Source organism: Amblyomma mixtum, chromosome 5 (assembly GCF_055824585.1).
Source record: "Amblyomma mixtum isolate Tamu chromosome 5, ASM5582458v1, whole genome shotgun sequence".
Classification (NCBI taxonomy): domain Eukaryota; kingdom Metazoa; phylum Arthropoda; class Arachnida; order Ixodida; family Ixodidae; genus Amblyomma; species Amblyomma mixtum.
Genome location: NC_143016.1, coordinates 180,990,425 through 181,014,436, shown reverse-complemented (window position 1 = coordinate 181,014,436; position 24,012 = coordinate 180,990,425). Strand labels below are relative to the sequence as shown.

Here is a 24,012-nt window from a genome sequence, read left to right as displayed (position 1 = left end):
GCGGCCATAGCTTGTATTCCTCGTGCCTTGGTTATCGGCCGCCTCCTGTGATGCGGCTTCGTCACCCCTGGCATCAGATTTCACTCGCGCCTGCGCAAGTGAATGGATGCTCCCTTCGATCCCAGCCTTCAAGCCAGCTCCCCCCCCCCCCCACCTTATCGAATCTTTGACATCGAATCTTTGCCCTCTGATCCCGCGGATCAAATGAAAGTTATTTTTCAATTGCTTAAAGATGTTCATACGCGGTCCGTGCAAAGTTCTAATACACAGACAGAACTTGCAGCCGATGTTAAAGCTATTAAAATGCGACAAAAGAAGATCGAAACGAAAATAGCGGCTACACAGAATCGTCTAAAAGTACTAGAAGAGGATTACAAAAAGCTATAAGAAGTCAGCCATGAAGAGTTCTGCACACAAACTCGAACTGAAGAACTTTCCGAGATAGTCAGCACTTTGCAAACACGAATAGAGGAACAAGATGACAGGTCACGATGTAACAACTTAATATTCTACGGCATTCCAGATTCTGAGGAGACATGGCAAGAGACAGAAGAAAAACTAACTTCTGCTCTTAACAATTGTCTAGTTTTTACATATACATACATATACATCTTTATTTTCCAGAAGACAACTGGATGGTCTCTTGGGCTAAAAGCTACACAAAAGCTTGACGAGGCCCAAGAGACCAATACAAGGCAGCAGCGTAAAGAATAGAAACATAATAGATGAATAGCACATACAGACAGTAATAGGGTAATAATAAAACAGTTACTGTGACAAGTAATAATGAGGTCAATCACATAAAGCAACCAGTAATGAACTGAAACCAAAATAAAACAACTGAAAAGCACATACGCGGAAACAACAAACAAAAATTAATGGATCACAACTGCACAAAATAGGAATGTAATTGTTTTTTGTTCAAGCCCACTGTGTGTCTGTATTTGTTTAGTATTGTAGGGAGGTTATGGGTAAGTGACTGATATTTATAAAATGTACGAAAATGAGGAACTGCCCACGCATCAACATTTCTTGTTTGCACGCTAATATTTCGTCGCTCTAAGGATGCCAAGGACGTTAGAAGGTTAGTAACTTCAGGGGAGGAAAAGTAGATTGAATGTAATAGGCGAAATTCATACAACTTGTCTACACTTATGATATTGAATGATTCAAATGCACTCTTTGTAGTTTCCATGGGCTCAATATTTGCTATGTAACGGATGATTTTTTTCTGTAAAACCAGGAGTTTATTTAAATGATCCCCTCCTTCCTGATGCACCCGAACGCGTGCATCGCTTAGTAGTTTTCACTCCGAATAAATGTCGCCCCTTCATTGGTAAATTTTTAAATTGCAAAGGAAAAGATTCAAATTCACGCTACACGTAATAGTTTGAAGGACAGGAAAATCGCTCTTAGTGATGACTTTCCAGCTGCAACAAGAGTCGCTCATAAAATGTTCCTTGAATTTGCTGAAAGCTAACCTGGTGCCCCAAAACACACACTGCGGTACAACAAGTTGCACATTAGTGGTAACTGCTACATGTATGACTCGGCCACGGACGCTATCGTCGGCATTCCGACACGCAGGGCAGGCTCTGGTTCAACCGCAGATGATTGGGAGCCCAGCACATCCTAGGCACACGCGAGGGGCAGTGGTCGCGTACCTACAGCCTTTATATCGGTTGTTTTCACTAACATCAGAAGTCTTTTTAACAAATATGCATCGTTATCATCTGCTGTCGACACGTGTTATGCGAAAATTATCGCTTTAACGGAAACCTGGCTAACCGCGCATGTCCGTGATTCTCATATCTTTCTTAACGCTCATCGTTTTGCCCTCTTTCGTCGTGATCGTGGAAAACAGAGAGGTGGAGGCGTGCTGTTGGCGATTTCAAACGATATCACTTCTGCATGTGTACATGCTCAGACTGACTTAGAAATGGTATGGGCAGCAGTAAGACTTAATCACCAGAAAGCCATAATAGGAGTTTGCTACCGCCCATCATCTTCCTCCTCCACCTTCTGCAATGAGCTTCACGATGTCATTAATTATGTTACTACATGATTTCTCCGTGATCTCGTGGTATGAAATTAGGCTATCTTTCATGTCTATGCGGGAGGGCTGCTTTGCGGCCGCCCGGCAGGAGGGTCTATCCGCCGCCCGACCGTTCCCTCGCAAAAGAGGAGGCAATTGCGTGGAGAAGATTGCAAGGGGGGAATCATATAAGCCCCTTCTGGGTATACATAACAATCTCCAAAGAGGAGAAAGACCAATATTGTATAACGTGCGGGGAGAGGGGCACTCTCGACCATGTCATATGGGAATGTGCTGGAAGCCCGGGCGCCGAGCAAAAGATAGAAGATAGAGAAGCCTGGGAGACCTTGCTGCGGAGCGAGGACCCCGCTAAGCAGCAACAAGCCATCCGCCTGGCGGCTGAGGCCGTGAAGAGACAATGTGTCTTCACCAGACCTTAGTTTGCGAGGCTCCTAAGTAGGGCTCCCTTAGGCCTGCGTGCCGGGGGGTCCAAAAAGGAGTCTCATTTCGGTGGAAATAAACGTTTTGATGATGATGATACATGATTTCTCGCATCTCCGATATTTCTACTGAGTGATTTTAATTTTCCCATCACACGGAGCTCCGACATTCCCATGTTGTCACCCTACTCGTCTCTAGCCACTGAATTTTTGGATGTACGCTCAGTATTCTCATTACAGCAAATGTGTACGCAAGCAACAAGACTAACAGGTAATGTTGCCAATGCATTATACATAATCCTCACTAGTCGACCCGAAATAGTTTCACCTCTAACCTATCTTCCTGGCCTTAGCGATCACCCTCTTCACGAATTTTCCATTAAGTTAATATGTCCGGTATCTAACAAAAAGGAAACAGTGATACGCGATTATAAGCGATCCAATTTTTAGGCAATAAACACTGAATTATCTTCTTTTATTGACATTTTTCTTGATGGCTTTCACAATCGTACTGTTGAAACCAACTGGAAAATGTTTTCGGCTGAAGTAAACCAGCTCACTGAACGGTTCATTCCTCAACGCACCATCGTCAGCCACGCTAATGCTCCCTGGTATAGCAATCATATTGTTACGAAGAAGAAGAGGGCAGTAGCGCGGGACGGAGCGCTCGTGCTAGGCCCAAAGCCATTAAACCATATTATCATCTGTCATCATGTCGTGCTTTTCCTAGGCTTGCCACCTCGTAACAATATCATGCGCTTATCTAATAAAAAGAAGCGACTTTATGGCATCGCTAAGTTTTCCCCCCACCAGAGAACGCTTCATACACGGCTGCATCCGAAGAATACGTGAAGGCAAAAAAGGAAAGAAAAAAAAACGCGCTCGTTCGCAGATCCTTCCGTCTATGCTCACAACAAATATCAGAAAAATGTGGTGCGTTTTTAATCCCCCGAATGATGAAAATTTCGTCCTCATTGACTCCTCTGGTGATCCCATTCCTTCAGAACTTGTTGCTACCATTCTTAACTTAACATTCTTAACATTTGCTGAGAACTTTTCTGTTACATCGGATGCACACGCACCTACAACATATTGCAACGGATAATCTCCGTGAAGACGACGTAGAGGAAGTGTCCGGTGTGCGCGCTTGCAGCTCGGGGCTAGCTGTGATCTGCACCCTGTGCTCCGGTCGTCCTTGTGCCGACATAGACTTCGGGCCACGTAACATCTTTGGTGGAGGTGCTGGGTAGACGATCTCCACGCCACGCAGCTCCGAAACGGTCGTCAGGCCGGGGCTACTACCATCATGGCTCCAGCCGGCGAGTCACGAACCACTCCTGCTGCTATGTTTGTGGTCATGGCTTCTCCCCGTGACCCCGGTACCTTTCTCGGAACGACGGCACCGATGTCGACAACTGGCTCAGCCTATATGAATGAGTGAGCACCTATAACCGATGGGATCCCACCGTGATGCTCGCGAATGCCATCTTCTAAGTCGTACGGCCCGGGTCTGGTACGAATCCCACGAAGAAGAACTGACGAGCTGGGACACTTTTAAAGAAAAGCTGCGTACTTTATTTGACAGACCCGATGACCGGAAACTCTCCGCGAAGAAGCAGCTCGCGTCGCGCGCCCAGTCGTCAACCGAAAGCTATGTGGCATATATCCAAGATGTCTTGACGCTTTGCCACAAGGCCGACGCCGCCATGACCGAGTCCGACAAAGTGAGACCTTATTCTGAAAGGGATTGCGGATGATGCTTCTAACTTACTGGTTTGCAAAGACTGCACCACCGTGGACGCAATAATAAAAGAATGCCGTCATTTCAACCAGGATAAAAGCCGCCGAATTCCACAGCAGTTCTCTCGACTCCCTAATACGGCCGCCACCTCGTCCTGCGAGGAACAGCGATTACCGCCCCGCGCCTTTTCCGATGATGACCCCGTCGCCGGCACTGTGAACCTTTCGCCGGCACCCCGTCGCCGCATCGTTCGCCGCGAACTGGAAGCGCTTGCGCTTGTTCTGCCACGTCCGACCACACCTAATAACTCTCTACCCGCCGTGCCGCTGATTCAGGCCGTCGTGCGGCAGGAACTCGCTAATCTGAACCTTCCTCTGGCTGTGTGCACCATCAGAACCCTGGACACCCCCCCCGCCACCTCTCTCTGTTCTTCGTCGCACCTATTATTCTACGCAACGTTATCGCAATCCCACTGAGTGGCGTACGGCAGACGACCGCCCCATCTGCTTCCGGTGTTCTCGTATTTGCCACATCGCCCGATATTGCCGCAGTCCATGGTCTTCACCAGCCCGCAACGTCTGCCCTTCCTTCTACAGTACCACCTCGACCCGCACCTTCTCGCCCCGAGCCCCGTCCGAACCATCTGAAGCAGCCGTTCCGCCTCCACGCCGATTCTCCCGCTCTCCGTCGCCGCAGGGCCGCCGCTCTAGTTCCTCACAGTCGTCTTCCACCAGCCGCTCCCATTTGGAAAACTAAATGATGCAGCTCCCGTAGTTGACGCTGCATCCACGACCCGGACAACAAATTCTCTCTCGACCTCTCGACCAAATCTGCTGGACGTCAACATCGACCGTGTTCCTGTGCGCGCCCTGATTGACACCTGTGCTCAGATGAGTGCTGCCCTCCGCCGTCGCCTCCGAAAAGTCGTCACGCCTGCAATGTCCCGTGTGCGTGTCGCGGATGGTGGAACGCCTGCTGTCGACGGTACGTGTACCGCGCGTGTTACTATTGCCGGCCACAGTATACCGGTTCAAGTCACCGTGCTGACCACCTGTGCCCATGACCTCATCCTTGGCTTGGATTTTCTGACTGACCATTCCGCCCTTATTGACTGCTCGGATGGCGTCTTACACCTCGAACTTCCACTGCTGGATTCAGAACCCGTCGATGTATCCCTGCGCCTGTTCAGTACCGAATATGCTTGCCTGTCATCCCGAACCGCCTCTTCGTTCCACTGACCCCATCTCGCCCAGTTCCTGATGGCGACTATCTCGTTACGCCCAACCTTACGCCCAAAACACTGTTTTAACGCGCATATTGTTGAAGAATTTTCTGCGTCAAATGAGAACTATGAGGCACTGACTGTTCGAGATGGCTGTAGATTTTTCACCGTGATTTATCGCCCACCGCATGCAAACATCACCGTTTTTCTGCGATTTCTTGAGCAGCTTTTTGACTTCATATCTTTAAACAAGTATTTCTTATTTCTTAGTGGGGACGTTAACATTGACCTGACTGGCTCTTCCAGCTATCGAACTGGTCTGTTATCAGTTTTCGATGCATATGGTTTCGTCAACCTCATCAATGAGCCTACACGTATAACATCATCTTCGCAAACTCTAATTGATATCTTTGTTACCAATATCGACAAGCCTTCAACTTCTGGCACCCTTGTGTGGGACATTAGTGATCACTTGCCTATTTTCGCATTTATTCAAGATAGAACAGCACCACAGATAGAAAACTCATCTACATGGTTTTTTTCAAAAGATCACTAATGCTTCTTTAAACAGTTTTCGTGCTGATATTCAGGCCCACCACTGGGCTCTTGTTCTTAAAAACACTGATGTTGATTCCATGTATGACGCTTTCATGTCAGATATTACAGACATATACAAAAAGCATTTTCCTTACACGACACGCTCGAGTGCCAAAAACTCTCGAAAGCCATGGATTACAAGCTACCTACTAGCTCAAATTAAATTTAAAAACGCACTATACTGGAAATTCATAAAATCAAAAGATGCGTCAGATTTTAAAGCATTTAAGTCGTTCAGGAATCGTCTAAATGCTAAGCTTAAGAAGGCTAAAGATCAGTACTTAATGGCGCAGTTCAGTGATGCAATTAAAAACCCTGATTTATTATGGAAGCGGTTAAACAGTCTTCTTCGAAGTAAAAGCCCAGCTGTACTCACCAGTTTGAGTGTGGGTAATAACATTGTGGCTGACAAACAGCTATCTGATATGCTTAATGACCATTTTATTAGTGTTGGCACATCAAACAGTAAACCAGCAATAAGCTCTGTCCCACTTCCTGGACCAAGTGCAGTTAGTAACAGTATGGTGTTTTTCCCCACAACTGAGACTGAAATCATTGCTGCATTCCAGACAATAAAAAATTCTAAATCACATGATGTGAACGACATGCAGATTGCCCCAGTGAAATATATCCTAGACCTGATCGCACCTGTCCTGAATAAGATATACAACTTAGCTCTGGAGTACAGCAGTTTTCCCAAGAACATGCAGATTGCAAAAGTGGTAGCTCTACATAAAGGGGGTGATAAAAATGCCATAAATAACTATCGTCCCATCTCCGTACTACCCATATTTTCAAAAGGCTTGGAGAAAATAATGCACACACGCCTTTACAACTTTTTAAACAAATTCTCACTTATCTCGCCGCACCAGTATGGCTTCCTGAAAGGCAAATCCACAGAATTGGCACTATTAACAGAAAAAGAATTCATTATTGACGCTTTTGAACACAAAGAACTTGTACTAGGACTGTATATTGATTTCACGAAAGCATTTGACTGCGTACATCATGTAACCTTATTATCTAAGCTGCAGCATTACGGAATACGCGGTAGTGCAAATCGTCTCCTTTCCTCATACCTTCAAAACAGGTGCCAGTATGTCAGCAATAACAATCATAATTCCGACATAAGAACCATCACTTCCGGCGTTCCGCAAGGGAGTATTCTAGGACCTCTGCTACTTGTTGTTTATATTAACGACATTTTTTCTCTTCTAAACACAGCTACATGGGTTGGGTACGCGGATGATACTGCTATGTTTTTCAGAGGGGCAAATACTGATGATCTAGTCTGCTCGGCAAATCACGCTTTATCATTAGTTAGAGACTGGTCGCAAACAAATTACCTGCGGTTGAATACCAAAAAAACTCAAGCTATTCTTTTCCGTACTAAGAACACAAAGGTAAACATCAAGGGCAAAATTCTTTTAGACTGCGAAGAGGTAAGCATTATTAATGAAATTAAGACTCTTGGCGTAACATTATCGGAAACTCTAACTTGGAACAAACATGTTGATGGGCTTTGCAACAAACTTAATAAGGTTTGCGGGATACTACACAGACACCGCAACTTCTTGCCAACAACAGTTAAACGCTGTGGGCAATTCCTCTGCGCGGGGACGCACAGGCAGTCACTCGAGGCAGGACTTCGTACAAACGGCTTATTCTCACATGGCAGGGGGGCCGGTCGTCGTCGTGGAAGCTGGGTCAGGTGGTCCTTTCGGCAGGGCTGGTCCAGGAGCGAGAGGCCGCGAGCCTCTCCGGTCTCGCCTTATAAAGGCTTTCTCCTCGCCTCTCTCCCCCCGCCCCACCACTCGGGAAGAAGGGGTCCGAGACTACCCGCGGTGAGCGGCGCGGGATTTGACTTGCCCGCGAGCAGACCCTACATCTCCCCCCCCCCTCAAACGTCCGTCCCGGGGTCCGCCAGTAGGCGTTCGACGACCTCCGGGTCCGGGTCCATAGAGTCGTCGCAGGGGGGAGGGGTGCTCGCCGGGGGGCCGCTCACCGCTGGCTGGACGGGCTCCTCACGAGCCGCCTGGGGGAGCGAGGCGCCTGGCTCCGCTGGGGGCCCTGCCGGCAGCGCCCTCCAAAGCTCCTCGGCCGCCGGGGACAGCAGGTCTGGGCGGCTGGACTGGAGGATGCGGAGGGCCGCCTCCTCCGGGCGCCCCTCTGCAGTGGCGCAGCGGGGGAAGGCGCTGCAGCCGCCAAGCGCTTTTCCGCCGCGAAGGGGCTGCGCCTGGTCCCGCCACCTGGACCGCGCGCAGTAAGAGATGGCCGCTCCGTTGGCGACCGTGGTCCAGGTGGCCACGTGCCGCAGGACCCTGGGCCGCTTGGGTTGCGGCGGCTCGGCGGCCGAAGCGCCGGCTGGGTGCTGAGGGGGGCCCTGCGCCTGGTCGTCACTGGCCCTCTTGCGTTGGCCTGCACCACTGGGAGGTGCTCTTCAGTGGTTAGGCATGTGGTTTGGCGGGCGGTGGGGGCCACCGCGGCCGTGGAACCTGCGCCACTCGCGCGGCTCCTGCCGCCAGCCGGGTGGCGCGCCTTGCTGGCGGCCACCGTTCGACGGTGGTCTGCCTTGCCTTCTGGAGTCCGAGCCACGGGCGTCGGTCCGCTGGAGCTTCCTAGAAGACATACTGAGAGGGCGAGAGCACTGCGAGTGATAATTGATCGAGAGACACGGGTGCTACCTGGTCCTCAGGTTGTAGCGTCGGTTGCGAACCGCACCGCTACCTGCTCGTCCTCCCGGGGGTGAGATCGCCGCATCGCGCTGATTTTCCACCGCTTCGCAGTCATCGTCCTTGCGAAGGTGGAAAGCCTTCAAATCAGCGACATGCACCGGACCGGCGGTTTCGCCGTTTGTCAACAACCGCAACTGGTAGGTGAGCGGCGTAGTCCGTGCCGTAACTTCGTACGGCCCAGCCCACTTGTGCGCTAGCGACGCGGCGAAACCACGCGCTGCGTTACTAAGTGGGTGCGTTCTCTTGAGTACTAGGTCGCCCGTGTTGAAAACGACGTGACGGCGACCTTTGTTGTACTGATCCGCCTGCTCCATGCGCGCCACATCGAGGTTTTCGCGGGCTGCTCGCTGCGCTGCCTCCAGGCGCTCCCGGAGCCTTGCCGCGTACTGCGAAAGCGGAGGGGGCGCAGGCCCCGCCGCGTCGAGTAGGGCATTCTCTAGCGGAAAAGCGATCTCTCTCCCAAAATTGAAGTAAGCGGGTGTAATACCCACTGACCTGTTCACGGTTGTCCTTGTAGCGAACGCCAGTTCGGACAGGCGCGCGTCCCAATCTCTGTGCTGCTCGGTCGTCGCGACCAGCATGCTCTTCAGATTTCGATTCACCCGCTCGGTTATGTTGCTCTGAGCGTGGTAGGGACTCGTTCTCCTGTGGCGGATTTGAAGCGCCCGACAGGAGTCTACAAAGACTTTGCTTGTGAAATACGAAGCATTGTCTGTAATCAGGTCGGAAGGGAAACCGAAACGAGTGAAAGTCTCCAACAGTTTTTCCCAAATTCGTTCCGACACAAGCTTCCTAAGGGGGAAAACCTCAACCCACTTGGAATAGTGGTCCGTTATTACCAGGATGAATTGGTTTCCGCGCGCGGACCGAGGGAGGGGTCCCATGATATCGCACGCGACCATTTGCCACGGATAGTTGCTAACTACCGCCTTCATCATGCCAGCGGACTTGCCCGCCCGCGGCTTGGCTACCTGGCATACCGGGCAGGTACGGGCGTATCCCAGCACATCCTTTCTCATGCCTGGCCAGGTCGCGACACGGCATAACTTGTCGTAAGTCTTACTGCCGCTGCCATGGCCTGCCAGCGCTGAGTCATGGAAGTACTGCAGGAACCGTTTCCGCAACCTTCTCGGGACCACGACTCGGAAAGGGGATGCTATCGCCGCTTCCTCGTCAAGTTGGGGAATATAGCGGAGCAGCAAGCCATCATCGCCCAGCAGATACGCGTCGTACTTGCCCTCAGCGTTCCCGGTGCAAGCTGCGCTGCTCGCAAGCTCCTTCAGCACCCGCTGGCAAAGACCGTCTGCTTTCTGGGCCTCGATCAGCTCTTCTCTACTGACCGCTATTCCCCAAGACAGATTTCTTTCTGCCTCGCTCCTAGGCAGGCGAGCGGTCGCCGCCACGAGCTGCTGTGTTTCCCTTCCGTCACAGCACCGTGCGGGACCTTTGTCCGTCTCCTCTCTCTCCAAACAGGGCGCGACACTCCCGTCCGCCCTCTCTTCATCTCCAACAGAGGTGACGCCGCTTTTTACAAAGCTGGGCTGCGCCTCTGAAGCGCTTCCGCCAGCATTCCATGGTGCGCGCGATAAAGCATCGGCCACCTTGTTCAAGCTGCCCCGGCGGTACTCGATGGCGTACGCGTAACGTTGCAACGTCAGCGCCCATCGCGCGAGTCTGCCTGCGGGGTTCTTGAGCCTCTTTAACCAAGACAATGCCTGATGATCTGTCTGGACGGTGAAGACCGCTCCGTCTAGGTACATGTCGAACTTCGACAATGCGAACATGATCGCCAGGCATTCCTTTTCGGTCACGGAGTAATTCCGCTCCGCCGATGTGAGCGTGCGACTAGCGAACGCGACAGGGCGCAGTTTGCCCTCGTGTTCCTGCAACAAAACAGCTCCAACACCGTAGTCACTAGCGTCTGTCTGCAAGACAAACTGCTTGTTCAGGTCGGGGAGGCGCAGACTAGCGGTATTCGCTATCGCGCGAGCCAAGGCAACAAATGCGTCACTCTGTTCCTTGCCCCAGACCCACTTCGAGCCTTTACGCAACAGCAGGTTCAGCGGCCTTGCAAGCTCCGAACAGCGCGGGATGAATTGCCTGTAGAACGCAACCATCCCCAAAAACCTCTGCAAGCTTTTCACATCCATTGGGCAGGGGTAGTTCAGAATTGCCTGCAGTTTGTCATCATTCGGTCTCAGTGTGCCATCATCCACGACAAAGCCCAAGAGGTTCACTCTCTTCGATGCCAACTGCACTTTCTTTGGATTTATGGTTAGACCGGCACGTCTCATTCTATCGAGAACGGAATTCAGGTGAATGAGGTGCTCCTCGAACGACTGTGAGAATATCACAACGTCGTCGAGGTACGCCATGGCGTAGTTGAACCTTGCATCGCCCAGCACGATGTCCATCAGTCGCATGAACGTGCTCGGGGCGTTAGACAAACCAAACGGGAGTCGAGTAAATTCGAAGAGCCCGCGGTGGCAGGTGAATGCGGTTTTCTCAATGTCACCTTCGGCCACCTCAATCTGCAGGTACCCTCTGCTTGCATCTAGGACTGTGAAGAACCTCGCGTTCCCTAACGCGTACATCACAGCCTCGATCGACTGAAAAGGGTACGCAACCGTAGGCGTCAGTGAGTTGAGCTTACGATAATCAACACACAGCCTGACCGATCCATCTTTCTTCGGCGCTAGAACCACTGGTGACGCCCAGGGACTTTGTGAGGGTCTCACCGCACCGGTATCAATCATCTCGTCAAGGGCACAGTCGAGAAGCTGCCTCTTATGCGCACTTAACGGCCTCGGGTTACACCTGAAAGGGCGCGTATCACCCGTCTGAATCTCGTGCTGAAGCAGGTCGGTTCTGCCCGGTTTCTCCGTGAAGCAATCCGAAAACGGGAGTAAAGTTTCCGCGAGCCTTCGGCGCTGACTACTGGGTCCTGAGAAAGACGCAATAATCGCTTCTAACGGGCCACCGTCTCTCAGCGTCTCGAGGGAGCTCACCTGCCTTTCTGTCGCACAGGTGTGGACAACCACCTTTTGTGCAGGACAGCCGGGCAAGGATGCGCTTTCGAAGGGAATGAGGGGGGCGAGCTGGCTGTAACGATAGCCATTCTCCCCCATGTCGAGCACAATGCCTTCGCTCGAGAGAAAATCCCTTCCCAGAATTACTGGTATTGACAAGCCAGGCAGATAGACGAAGCGATGTCTCCGCTTTCTGCCGTCAAAACGCATCGTAAGACGCACTGCTCCCTTTGCCCTTGCCGCCCCAGCTGCTAAGCTTAACGGGGTTTCGGCCGGTCTGACACGGATGTTACCTATCCGGCAGGCCTCGTACACCTCGTCACCGACCAGTGACAGCGTTGAGCCCGTGTCTACGAGTGCAGAGTAGCATCGACCCGCTAACTGCACTAGCATAAAAGGGCTTGAGCGCGGAACGACTCCCTGAGTTCTACAGGCGAGCGGGACAAAGGCCTCCCCGTCGCCGGCGCGGGAGTTCCTTTCCTGACTAGCGCCTTGACAACCATGAAATTCTCCCGCTGACGGTGAAAGGCCGCTGCCACCAGACATCACCGCCAGCGCCTGGCGTTTCCCTGCATACGCCTAGCTTGGCATTCGCGTGCCACGTGGCCGGGCTGGTTGCAATTCCAGCAAAGCCGGTCATTCACCCGCCGCGTAGACGGAGGACCCCTCGTTCCACGAAGCGGTTGGGGACGGCTCTCCCCTTTCTCCGCGCATTCCTGACGCTCGCTCCGCGCGTGGCCTGTGAGACCGGCACGACGCCGCTGCTCGAATGCGTACGGGTCAAGCGCACGAGGGACAACAGGGGGTTCCGCCTGATTTTCCACGGCCATTACCTCGGCGCGCCGAGCCCTCATCGCGCATTCTCGGCCTCCATCCCATGCGCATCCCGGTTCCAGCGATTCGGCCGGCCTGGGGGGCGGCCGGTAGCGCAGTTCGGCGAGTAAATCCGCCTGCACGGTCTTGGCCTCCTGCGCTAGGGCCTCGAGGTTTGTAAAACTGCGGCCCCGCAGATACGGCTTGAAGCGTGGATGGCACTGCCTGATCACACGCGCAACCTGATCTCGGTCGGTTGCCGTCGGGTCTGCCCTCTTGTACAGCTCTTGCATTGCGCGTACGTACTCGAGGAGGCTTTCCTCTGGGTGTTGGGTGCGCAACGCGAGCTCATCCAGCATCCGGCGCTCATAATCAGGCGGCAAGAACTCGGCGCGGAAACGGTCTTTGAAGTCCGCCAGCGACTGGAAAGTCGGCTGGCAGCGCCTCCATCGCGCCGTGCTCTCGACGAGTGCTACAGGCAGGACCTGCCCTAGCATTACGTCATCTGGGGCGCCCAGAGCCGTCTGGTAGTCCTCGAGTTGTTGCAAAAACTCGTGGACTGATTTCGCGTCCGTGTACCCGGAAAAGGAGGGGACCTCCATATTTATCCTCGGGCGCGATGCTGTCGCCGATGCTACCGATGCTGCGGCCTGGTTGGCGCCAGCCACCGAACCGAGCTGACGGGCTAATGCGGCAAACATCTCAGTCACCTGCTCCATTACGGCCGTCGCGTCGACCGACTCACTACCGGCTGCCCCGCCATCCAAAGCCGTGGCCGAAACATCCTTTCTGGGAGGCATAGTTCGCGCTAACTGTCCGGCCGCACCGGCTAACTGCTCATGGCAACAAGAACATTCACATACACAACAATCTATCTACAAGCACGCGGAAATACACAACAGAAAACGCCCGAAAACTACATAAATAACACAAAACCCCTAACAAATTTACAACACTACACAAGTCGCTACCCCGCGAACATTCCGCCTGACCCGCTCCTTAACCCTATCGGTCCGGCGTGGCCCTGAACAAAGAGGGCCTGCCACGAGTCTGGCTGCACGTCCCAAAATCGGCAGAGAAATCGTCCACAAGGTGTTAATTAAAGCCCCACGTTGGGCGCCATTATTTGTGGGCAATTCCTCTGCGCGGGGACGCACAGGCAGTCACTCGAGGCAGGACTTTGTACAAACGGTTTATTCTCACATCAGGGGGCCGGTCGTCGTCGTGGCAGCTGGGTCAGGTGGTCCGTCTGCAGGGCTGGTCCGAGAGCAAGAGACCGCGAGCCTCCGGTCTCGCCTTATAAAGGCTTTCTCCTCGCCTCTCTCCCCCCGCCCCACCACTCGGGAAGAAGGGTTCCAGACTACCCGCGGTGAGCGGCGCGGGATTTGACTTGCCCGCGAGCAGACCCTACAACGCTTAATTTATAACGCACTATTTTTGTCGACACTTAACTACTGCCATTTAGTCTGGTCAACTACAACGAAAGAAAACATACAGAAACTTAAAATCTGCCAGAAACGTGCCTTGCGTGCTATTGCTAATGTCCCTTGTCATGCACACACTTCCGATTACTTCTTGCGCTATAAGCTTCTTCCCACGGAATGCATTTATCCTTACCGTCTATCTTGTACATATCGCTCATCCGTATCGGCGTGCAATCACAGCATCCTGAATTTGTTAAACCTTCGCCCCCGCACTTACATTTACAATACACGTCATAGTGACGCATGGGTGGTGCCTCACTGTCGTACAGAGTACGGTCGCCAGTCCATTTCGGATCATGCTGCTATTCTTCTAAATAGCCTTGCGCTCATCGATACCTTCCCGGAAAAATTGTCATTACGAGCGCTGCATGCACATTTCCTTGCAGCCAACATCACATGATTCTCTTGTATGATTGCGTTTTGTGTTTTTCTTGGTGCCTTTTATTTTTTATTGGTGCTTTTTTGCTGTAAAATGTCTTAATTTCTGCTACCACTAAAGGTAACGTCTTTTCCAGAATTTTAAAAAATTGAAAATTATTGAACTGAACGTGTTTTTAATCTGAGTGTGTTTGAAATTTTTATGTTTAAAACCTGATGTGTTTTAGAATGTGTGTTTCGAATGTATTTAAAACTGCATGTGCTTTCATTTGGAGTGATTTTGTTCTGTAGGGTGCAAAATTTTAGTTCTGAGAGGAAGTGTGAAATTTAATTCTGTATGAGCACGAGAAATACTGCCGAACTGTACATAGAGGGGGCCGGGCTTTGTCAAGCCGCAGTCATGCGGCTTTTACCCGTCATCCCCTTTTCTCCTTGAGAGAGAAATAAAGACGATTTGATTTGATTTGACCTTCTCCTGACCCGTAACGTTGCCCTACATCATACCATCGCCACCATCCAAGCCAACGCCCTCTCTCTGCCTTTCCTCAATTTCGGCGTCTCTTCCCAAGTGCTCCCGTCCGGCATCTGCGTGGCTACACTATCTCCTCTCGCTCCTTGCCACGTTGCTCAGTTGGCCACCACCCCTATTCAAGACACTGCCACCCCGCGCCGGCAGTCTCCACAGTTGCCCGACGCCTTCACGACCATGATGGCCACCGACCTCAGTCGCGACCAAGCTGTCCAGCTTCGTGCCCTTCTCGAATCTTTTTCGGATATTTTTGTTGTCAACAACACGGCGCTGGGCCAAACTCTCGCCGTCAGGCACCGCACTGAAACCGGCGATGCCCCTCCCATCCGCCGCCGCCCCTATCGAGTCTCTCACACCGAGCGTGAAGTTATCAATGCGGAAGTTACTAAAATGCTCGCGAAAAACATTATCGAACCCTCACACAGTCCCTGTCCTCACCCGTCGTACTTGTGAAGAAAAAGGATGGCTCCTGGCGTTTTTGCATTGATTATCGGCACATGATTAAGATCACTAAAAAGGACGTGTACCCCCCCCGCCTGTCGATGACGCACTTGACTGCCTATATGGTGCCAAATTTTTCTCATCCATAGACCTTCGCTCCGGCTACTGGCAAATTGCTGTAGATGACCAGGACCGTGAAAAGACCGCCTTTGTGACACCTGATCGGCTTTACCAATTCAAAGTTATGCCTTTCGGATTATGCAACGCGCCAGCCACATTTGAGCGCATGATGGATGCCCTTTTGCACTGCTTTAAATGGTCCACCTTCCTGTGCTACATCGATGACATCATTGACTATTCGCCCACGTTTTCCACTCATATTACTGACCTTTCCCAGATCATTTCCCTCTTTCTTCATGCCGGCCTGCAGCTCAACTCGTCTAAGTGCCGTTTCGAGCGACGCCAGCTCGCCATCTTGGGTCATGTCGTCGACAATACGGGGGTCCACCCTGACCCTGAGAAGATCCGAGCCGTCAAAGACTTTCCCCAACCACGTTCTTCTAACGAAGTCCGAAGTTTCTGGGGGCTCTGCTCCTACTTTCGTCGATTCGTTCAAGGCTTCGCCGACATCGCCCACCCCCTAACCAACCTTCTGAAGAAAGACACCACCTTCATCTGGGGACCCGACCAGGCACAAGCATTTTCCAACCTGATATCGAAGCTTACTACCGCGCCAGTTCTGGCCCACTTCGATGTGACCGCCCCCACTGAAGTTCGCACTGACGCCAGTGGCTACGGCATCGCCGCTATCCTCTCACAGAGGCAATCCGGAGAGCATGGTGTAATCGCGTACGCCAGCCGTCTCCTCTCAGCCCCGGAGCGGAATTACTCAATTACCGAACGCGAGTGCATAGCTCTTGTCCGGGCAGTTGGGAAATTCCGCCCATATTTACACGGCCGCCCCTTTACAGTTGTCACTGACCATCATGTGTTGTGCTGGCTCTCTCCCTTGAAAGACCCTACAGGACGGCTTGGTCGTTGGGCACTGAGCCTGCAGTGTACCATTGCTCTTTACTCTACATGTCTGGTCGCTTGCACGCCGATGCCGACTGCCTTTCCCGTTACCTCGTTGGCCCGTGTGAGAATCTTGGCACTGACTGCGAGGATGCTCTGTGCTCTCTCTCGGTTCTCGCTAACATGGCCGAAGAACAGCGCCACGATGCCGAGCTGAGCTCAATTATCGACCGCCTCAACACCGCCCCATTCGACCCTCCGATGCGCCGCTTTGTGCTCCGTGATGGAGTTTTATACCGCAGGAGCCTTTACCAAAATGGCCCAGACCTTCTCCTCGTTGTGCCCGAGCACCTTCGCACAGCTGTCCTCCAAGAGCTGCATGATCTTCCCACTGCTGGTCACTTGGGTGTCTGCCGTACTTACGACCGCGTGCGTCGTCGATTCTTTTGGCCGCGCCCCTACCGCTGTGTACGCCGCTATGTTGCTGCCTGCGACGAGTGCCAACGCCGGAAGCGCCCCACCACTCTCTCAGCCGGTCTCCTTCAGCCCATTGGCGTCCCACCCGAACATTTCCATCGCGTCGGCTTAGACCTTTTGGGACCATTTCCGGAATCCGGAAACAGATGGATAGCTGTTGCCACAGACTACGCTACCCGTTACGCGATCACACGGGCACTCCCCACCAGTACGGCTACTGATGTTGCCGACTTTCTTTTGACCGACCTCATCCTACATCATGGGGCTCCCCGTCAACTTCTGACCGACCGAGGCCGATGCTTTCTGTCCAGAGACCAAAAGCATCAAATAATGGTTTGGTTTGGTTTATGGGGTTTAACGTCGCAAAGCAACTCAGGCTATCAGAGACGCCGTAGTGAAGGGCTCCGGAAATTTCGACCACCTGGGGTTCTTTAACGTGCACTGACATCGCGCAGTACACAGGCCTCTAGGATTTCTCGTCCAAAGAAATTCAACCGCCGCGGCCGGTATCGAACCCGCGTCTTTCGGGTCAGCAGCCGAGCACCATAACCACTAAGCCACCGCGGCGGCAAAAGTATCAAATAAAATTGGCGACATAGTTTCATAGTGGTGATTATACTGTTACGTGGCCCGAAGTCTATCTCGGCACAAGGACGACCGGAGCACAGGGTACAGATCACAGCTATCCCCGAGATGCAAGCGCGCACACTGGACACTTCCTCTACGTCGTCTTCACGGAGATTATCCGTTGCACGGCCCCCCGGTCGAAAAGGCACCGTATCGGTGTTCATCAGGGTAGTGAGAGGGACTGCAAGACGTCGGGTTTGAGGCGCGAAACGTGCACAACATCGGTCTGATGCTGAGAGCACGTGGCACCCGGGAAGGCCGGAGCGATCTCGTAGGTGACTGCGGTGACACGGCGCAGGACACGGTACGGGCCTTTGTAGCGGGAGAGAAGTTTTTCAGAGAGCCCCACGCGGCGAGATGGGGACCAAAGCAAGACGAGGGAGCCAGGGGAGAAGGAGACCATACGGTGACGGCGGTTGTAGAATTCCTGCTGAGAGGTCTGGGAAGCGAGGAGCCGGGAGCGTGCGAGTTGGCGAGCGTGGTCAGCGCGAGTAATGGTGTCGTTGGCGTATGCAGACGGCGGAGCAGTAGAAGCGGGAAGCAGCGTGTCCAGAGACAGCAGGGGCTCGCGGCCGTACAAAAGATAAAAAGGGGAGTAACCGGCAGTGTCATGGCGGGAGGAGTTGTAGGCGAAGGTCACATAGGGGAGAGCGGTATCCGACTCGCGATGGTCCGGAGAAACGTACATAGCCAGCATATCGGTGAGAGTGCGGTTGAAGCGTTCTGTGAGGCCGTTCGTCTGTGGGTGGTAGGCGCTTTTTGTAGAGCACGACCGAAGAATGTCAGCGACAACTCATTAAACTTATCGATAATCTCAATCTTCATTCTGCTCCAGGTTTTGATGCAATTAATGCTAAGTTTTTGAAAAACACTTCAGCCTATGTTTTCATTCTGCTAACGAAAATTTTCCAACAATCTCATGACCAATTTATCCTACCGAAAGATTGGAAAATTGGGAAGGTGATTCCAGTCTACAAGCCGGGCAGCAAAACGTCTCCCTTAAACTATCGTCCATCTGCCTAACTAGTACATGCTGCAAAATGTTCGAACATATCATTTTCACGAATCTTGTTAATTTTCTAGAATCAAACGCCTTCTCATCAGCATAACATGGTTTTCCGAAAGCTTATTCATTCAAGACTCAACTAATTTGTTTTACACATGCATTACACCGTATCCTTGACCAATCATCACTAGCTACTGTATATTCGTAGATATCAGTAAAGCTTCCGACAAGGTATGTCACAGACTCCTTCTATTAAAATTAATTAACCTTAATATTTACCCTAATCTACTGAAATGGAGTGAGTGTTTTCTTCTTAATCGCTCACAATATGTAACCGCCAATGGTTTTAATTCTGGTTGTACAGGAGTGCATTCAGGCGTTGCCCAAGGCTCAGTGCTTGGGCCTCTTTTATTCTAATCTACATTAACCATCTTCCGTCTCTTGTTAGCTTTAATATTCTCCTTTTTGCGGACGATTGCGTTATTTTTAGAGAAATAACCGCTACTAACGACAGCTGCGTACTTCAGATTGACCTTACCACTGTACCCAACTTGCGCAATAATTGGTCAATACAACTAAACATTAAGAAATGCAAAGTCACGCGTTTTTCAAGAAAATCTACCGCCTCGCTTTCGTATTATATTGATAAGACGTCTTTAGAGTCTGCAACATTATATATATACCTTGGTGTTCATACCACTTCTAACCTAAGCTTGTCTCTTCATATCGGGCACATAATCAACAACGCTAATCGCATGCTAGGTTACTTACGTCGCCATTTTTTCAATGTTCCTTCGTCTGTGGAACTTTTGCTATATAAAACACTAATTAGTTCAAAACTGGAGCATGCATCATCAGTCTGGACCATCCATATGACAGTCAAATTACTGCTCTTGAGATGATTCAGAATAACTCTGCGCGTTTCATCCTCACTAATTGCAATCGCACTGCAAGCATAACTACTATGAAGTCTAGCCTTTCTCTTTCATCGCTTTCACTTCGTCAAAAAGTGTCTTGTATCGCATTATTTCACAAGTTATACCATCATCCTGTACTGCGCGATCGCCTTATCCCACAGCCATCTTACGTATCCCATCGTACTGACCATAATCTTAAAGTCGGTTCAGTTTCTTCTAAAACCAAATATTTTTCTCAGTCATTTTTTCTGTGTACCTCGCGTGACTGGAATCACCTTTCCATAGATATTGCCGACATCGATAATTACCAGATGTTGCGCGAAGCTATACCTAGCATTGTATACTCAGGTGTTATTCAATTTTCTCCCTTTGCTGTATTTTCTAATCTTATTCTTGTGTTTTGCCACTCCCTCTCTGTGATGCCTCTGGCCCTGAGGGGTACGATAAGGAAATAAAACTAACTCTAGCTTCCTCCCTCTACGTGAGTCTGCAGTGTACCTAAGTTGATGCAAATTGTAATTTTTCAGAATGTTTAGTATGGGTTTTGCGGGCCGCAAAAAATCCGGCAGCCCAATCTTATATGTCTACTTCATTACTAGTTATGTCACAAAAAGCAGTTGTCACAAATGAGTTACCTATATCATTACTTGCGAAGTCACACAAAACGGTAGTTAGAAATTAAATATTTTATTCGCGGACCTGTAGACAGTAGCCGCCATCCAAAAATGCTACTTTCAAAATGATTTCGACGTAAATAGAATGCCGCTGAAAGAAAAAAGGCGCATTCCTATTCGGCCCAGGGTCCACCTGCCGCTGCACCCGGGGCTGTGGCTGGCGCCGCAACAGGATTGGCGTTGAAAATTGCGTCGGCGCTGGCGCCAGGGGCGGTGCCGGGCTCGTTGGTGTCCACCGTGGCGCGGAACCCGCCGGCGTCGGCCACGTAGCTCACGGTGCGGAACAGTCCGTTGGCGTCCCGGTAGCCGTACGAGCCGGTCTTGGCGTTGCTGGCATCGCCCTGCTCCTTTTGATACAGCCGCGTCCCGAACTCGTCTGTGTTGTCGTAACCGAAGCTGTACGGCTGGGGAGGCTGTGAATGCAAAAAAAAAAGAACTAGGTGCCGACAATTCACATGAAAATAAGATTTAAGGGGAATTCTAACGATCAGTCTACAAAGAGTGCACGTTCTGCTGTTTACGTGGCGGCTAGAAACTCTTAACAGGCTGTATATCAGATAAAAAGGAAGCATCGGCAACATAGCCCTGTAAGCTTCGTTCATGGAAACAGTTGACAGTACAGCGCACATGCGCGAAAAATATTGAAACTTTGGGACTGTTCAATGCAGTTGCGAAAAAATCAGAAGGTTTCGGATATTGGTCAAGAACTTCAGGTACTGTATATCAATACTAAGGAGGGCAGCTCGTATAGTTATTCCAAAGCACCCGAAATGGCGGTGACATTATACTAGTGCACACATATTTCTTTTCTTTTTTCTTTTATTCTTTTTTCTGTTTTTGAACCCGGTGATGGTACTAGTTAGAAATCACTAGAAAACGCCTTATACTATGGTGTCTACGTGCACTTAGCGTCCATTGCAGATTACATACCTCGGTAGCTGCAAAACATGAAATTGTCATTTAATCAAACTGCCTTATTTTATTTTCAGCAGTACTAGAAATGTTAGCTTCATACATACTTACTTTTCCCGCTGTACTTTGTGGGCAATTCCTCTGCGCGGGGGCGCACAGGCAGTCACTCGAGGCAGGACTTTGTACAAAGGGTTTATTCTCACATCAGGGGGGCCGGTCGTCGTCGTGGCAGCTGGGTCAGGTGGTCCTTTCGGCAGGGCTGGTCCAAGAGCAAGAGACCGCGAGCCTCTCCGGTCTCGCCTTATAAAGGCTTTCTCCTCGCCTCTCTCCCCCCGCCCCACCACTCGGGAAGAAGGGTTCCAGACTACCCGCGGTGAGCGGCGCGGGATTTGACTTGCCCGCGAGCAGACCCTACAACTTATGCAAAAGTTAGATTACAATTTACAGCATAGTAGCACCAGCTTTAATTTTTTACCTGGACAACCGCATTAGACCCGGTGCTTCGAAAAGTGCTTTTACTGTTTCATAAATATTTCGCAAATTAAACGATGATCTTAACGCCAGTAGACAGAAAGCGCGACAAACGTTTGAAGACAAACAAGGTTTTGTTTCTTTATCAGCCATACATTGAACATTTTCCTTCACCAAAAATAATGAGCGCTGTTTGTTGCTTGCGACCAGATCAGTTCACTCACAAAAGAAGGTTCCGCAGCTGAAAATCCTGGAGTAGCGGCAGCAGCAAAAAGGGGGCCCCCAAACCCTGCTCCTTGGAACCCGCGGTGGTGACCGCCGCCAAAGACGTTTCCAGCCTCGATGAAGGCGATAGCGGAGAAGAAGATGATAGCCTAGAGGAGGAGAATCACTTGCCGTCACTTACCCAAACAGTCTGAATAGAATGGCCGGGTCAGAATATGAAAGTCAAGTTCATTTTTTCCATCCATCTTCCGGCACCCGTGATACAATGGGCCATATTTAGCTACCTTTTTACTGACCGGGTAATACTCTTTCTTGGGAGTGTTTTTTGGCTCTGTTAGCATTTTGTGAAAGGACTGTACACAAAACCTCAAATTTCTCGGTTTTGTAAAGACTGGCATCAAGCTGTTGTTGTAAGTGGTCTTGTTTTTATGAGGAAAAAAAACAATACTCCCTACCTATGCAGCTACTCTTTTGAAATGGGAAGTAGTCAACCCTTTTATCGAAAAGTACTTATTAAAGTCAGTGTCCAGCAGCTCTTAAACTATGATTACGGAACTGAAGACCATCTATAACTTCAAAGTGACTGTGAAGGTAAAATGCTGAATGGCTCCTTCTCTTGCAAAGCTATCCCGAAGAGTGTTTCGCTTCCGAAGACAATGCTTTTGGGTAGCATGTTACACTAGCTGATTCTTTGGGACGCATTCAAGATACCCATTCAAGAAAATGAAAACATTTGGGGGAAAACTACCAGAGCTTAGGACTCCAGTGGTATTCGATACATCAAGTACTAACTTCGAGCCATAACACGTGAAATAAAATGTTACGGCACGACAGCAAGCATTGTCCTTATTCCGCAATGCTACTTGTATGCTGTGTTTTTTCTTGCTACTGGAGAGCATAAAATTTACGAGAAAAAAATTGCAACGATAGAACATGAGAACGCCATCAAACTAAAGGTAGCCAGTAGCGGGCGCCCCTTACCTTGGGAAACATTTTGAGTTATTGTTTAGCGGCGCGCTTCTCCGTTCACCCCGGGAACCAGGGAGTCTTATGAAGCTTAGAACGGCGGTGTGGCTTTTATAGAGCTCACCGGACTTGACGCAACCACCTGAATCCTCGTGACAGGGATGGAGGCTGAGGGGAGCTCCTCTCCCTTTATTCTTCTTGCATGGTCACGAAGAAAGAACGCCAGTTGCGCTTTTCGTCTCTTTTGCACGATTTGAGATTTCGCTTTTGCTAAGCGGTAACCTCACCCTCGGTGCCATCATTCGTCACGCCTACAAACAAGCGCTTCTGCGGTAGTGAGAATGTATGTAGTATTCCATGCGAACGGACACGCAGAAACACCTTCCGACGTCTGGACCAATATGCGCACTTGGATTTGCCACCCTGGCTTGAAAAAACTGCGAGGACGCTGTTTTATGCCAGACTAAAAATTTGTTTACTTGGAACCCAACTGTTCAGAAGATAAGAGATCTATTTATTAACACTTGGTTTTTTTCACGCTTCCGGAAAGGACAACTGCGATTCAGAAAAAGTATGAGCACATCCTACTTCTCGATCATAGGGGGCCATAAAAAGAAATCGACATCTGGTATCTCAAAAAGCTGAACACTAGTAACAATTTTCGAAGGGCGAATATTCTTTCAAGCGATGCGTGAGAGATCAGGAAATAGGCAGCACTAGGAAGAATTGACCTCCGCTCATACATATTTTATACTGGAATTTCAGATACCAGTAGGCCAGACCCGAACGAAAAGAGAATGGACCTCTCTCCCCGTGCCGTCTCAATGCGCGAGGTAGTACGGCGAGTAATCGTTTGCTCCCCACCCCTCTGAAAGTCTGAAGCTTCGGTCGCCGACACCATGCATTGAGGACGAGTTTCTTCCATCTAGCCGAATCATGTGCTAGCGGTGTCGTTCTCGTGTTCAGCGCAAAAGAGGGTTAGAATCTTCTGTATAAACGCGTTGGCTTTGTCACGATAGCCTTCTGGAATATACTCTTCCGTGGAATGACACTTGCGTTCCTAGTGGTATTCTCATAATAAGCATAACGAGTGCCCTCGTGTGGTAAATATGGAAGGGAAGTTGCTACTTTTAAAGCGAATCATCATTTCTGTAGTAATAGCCCACTCGCAGGAGTAAAAATTCAAAAGTATGAAGGGATAAACCGTACAAACTAGCCTCACAATTCCTGTGATAAATATACGAATAACTATTCAACCTCATTATATGCTACATCGTTC

General features: G+C 50.5%; 1 pseudogene; it reads right to left on the bottom strand.

Annotated features, from left to right (window-relative positions):
- Nucleotides 1-20,272: 20,272 nt before the first annotated feature.
- On the bottom strand, nucleotides 20,273-22,760 carry LOC149344983 (cuticle protein 10.9 pseudogene; annotated as a pseudogene).
- Between the last annotated feature and the right edge of the window lie 1,252 nt (nucleotides 22,761-24,012).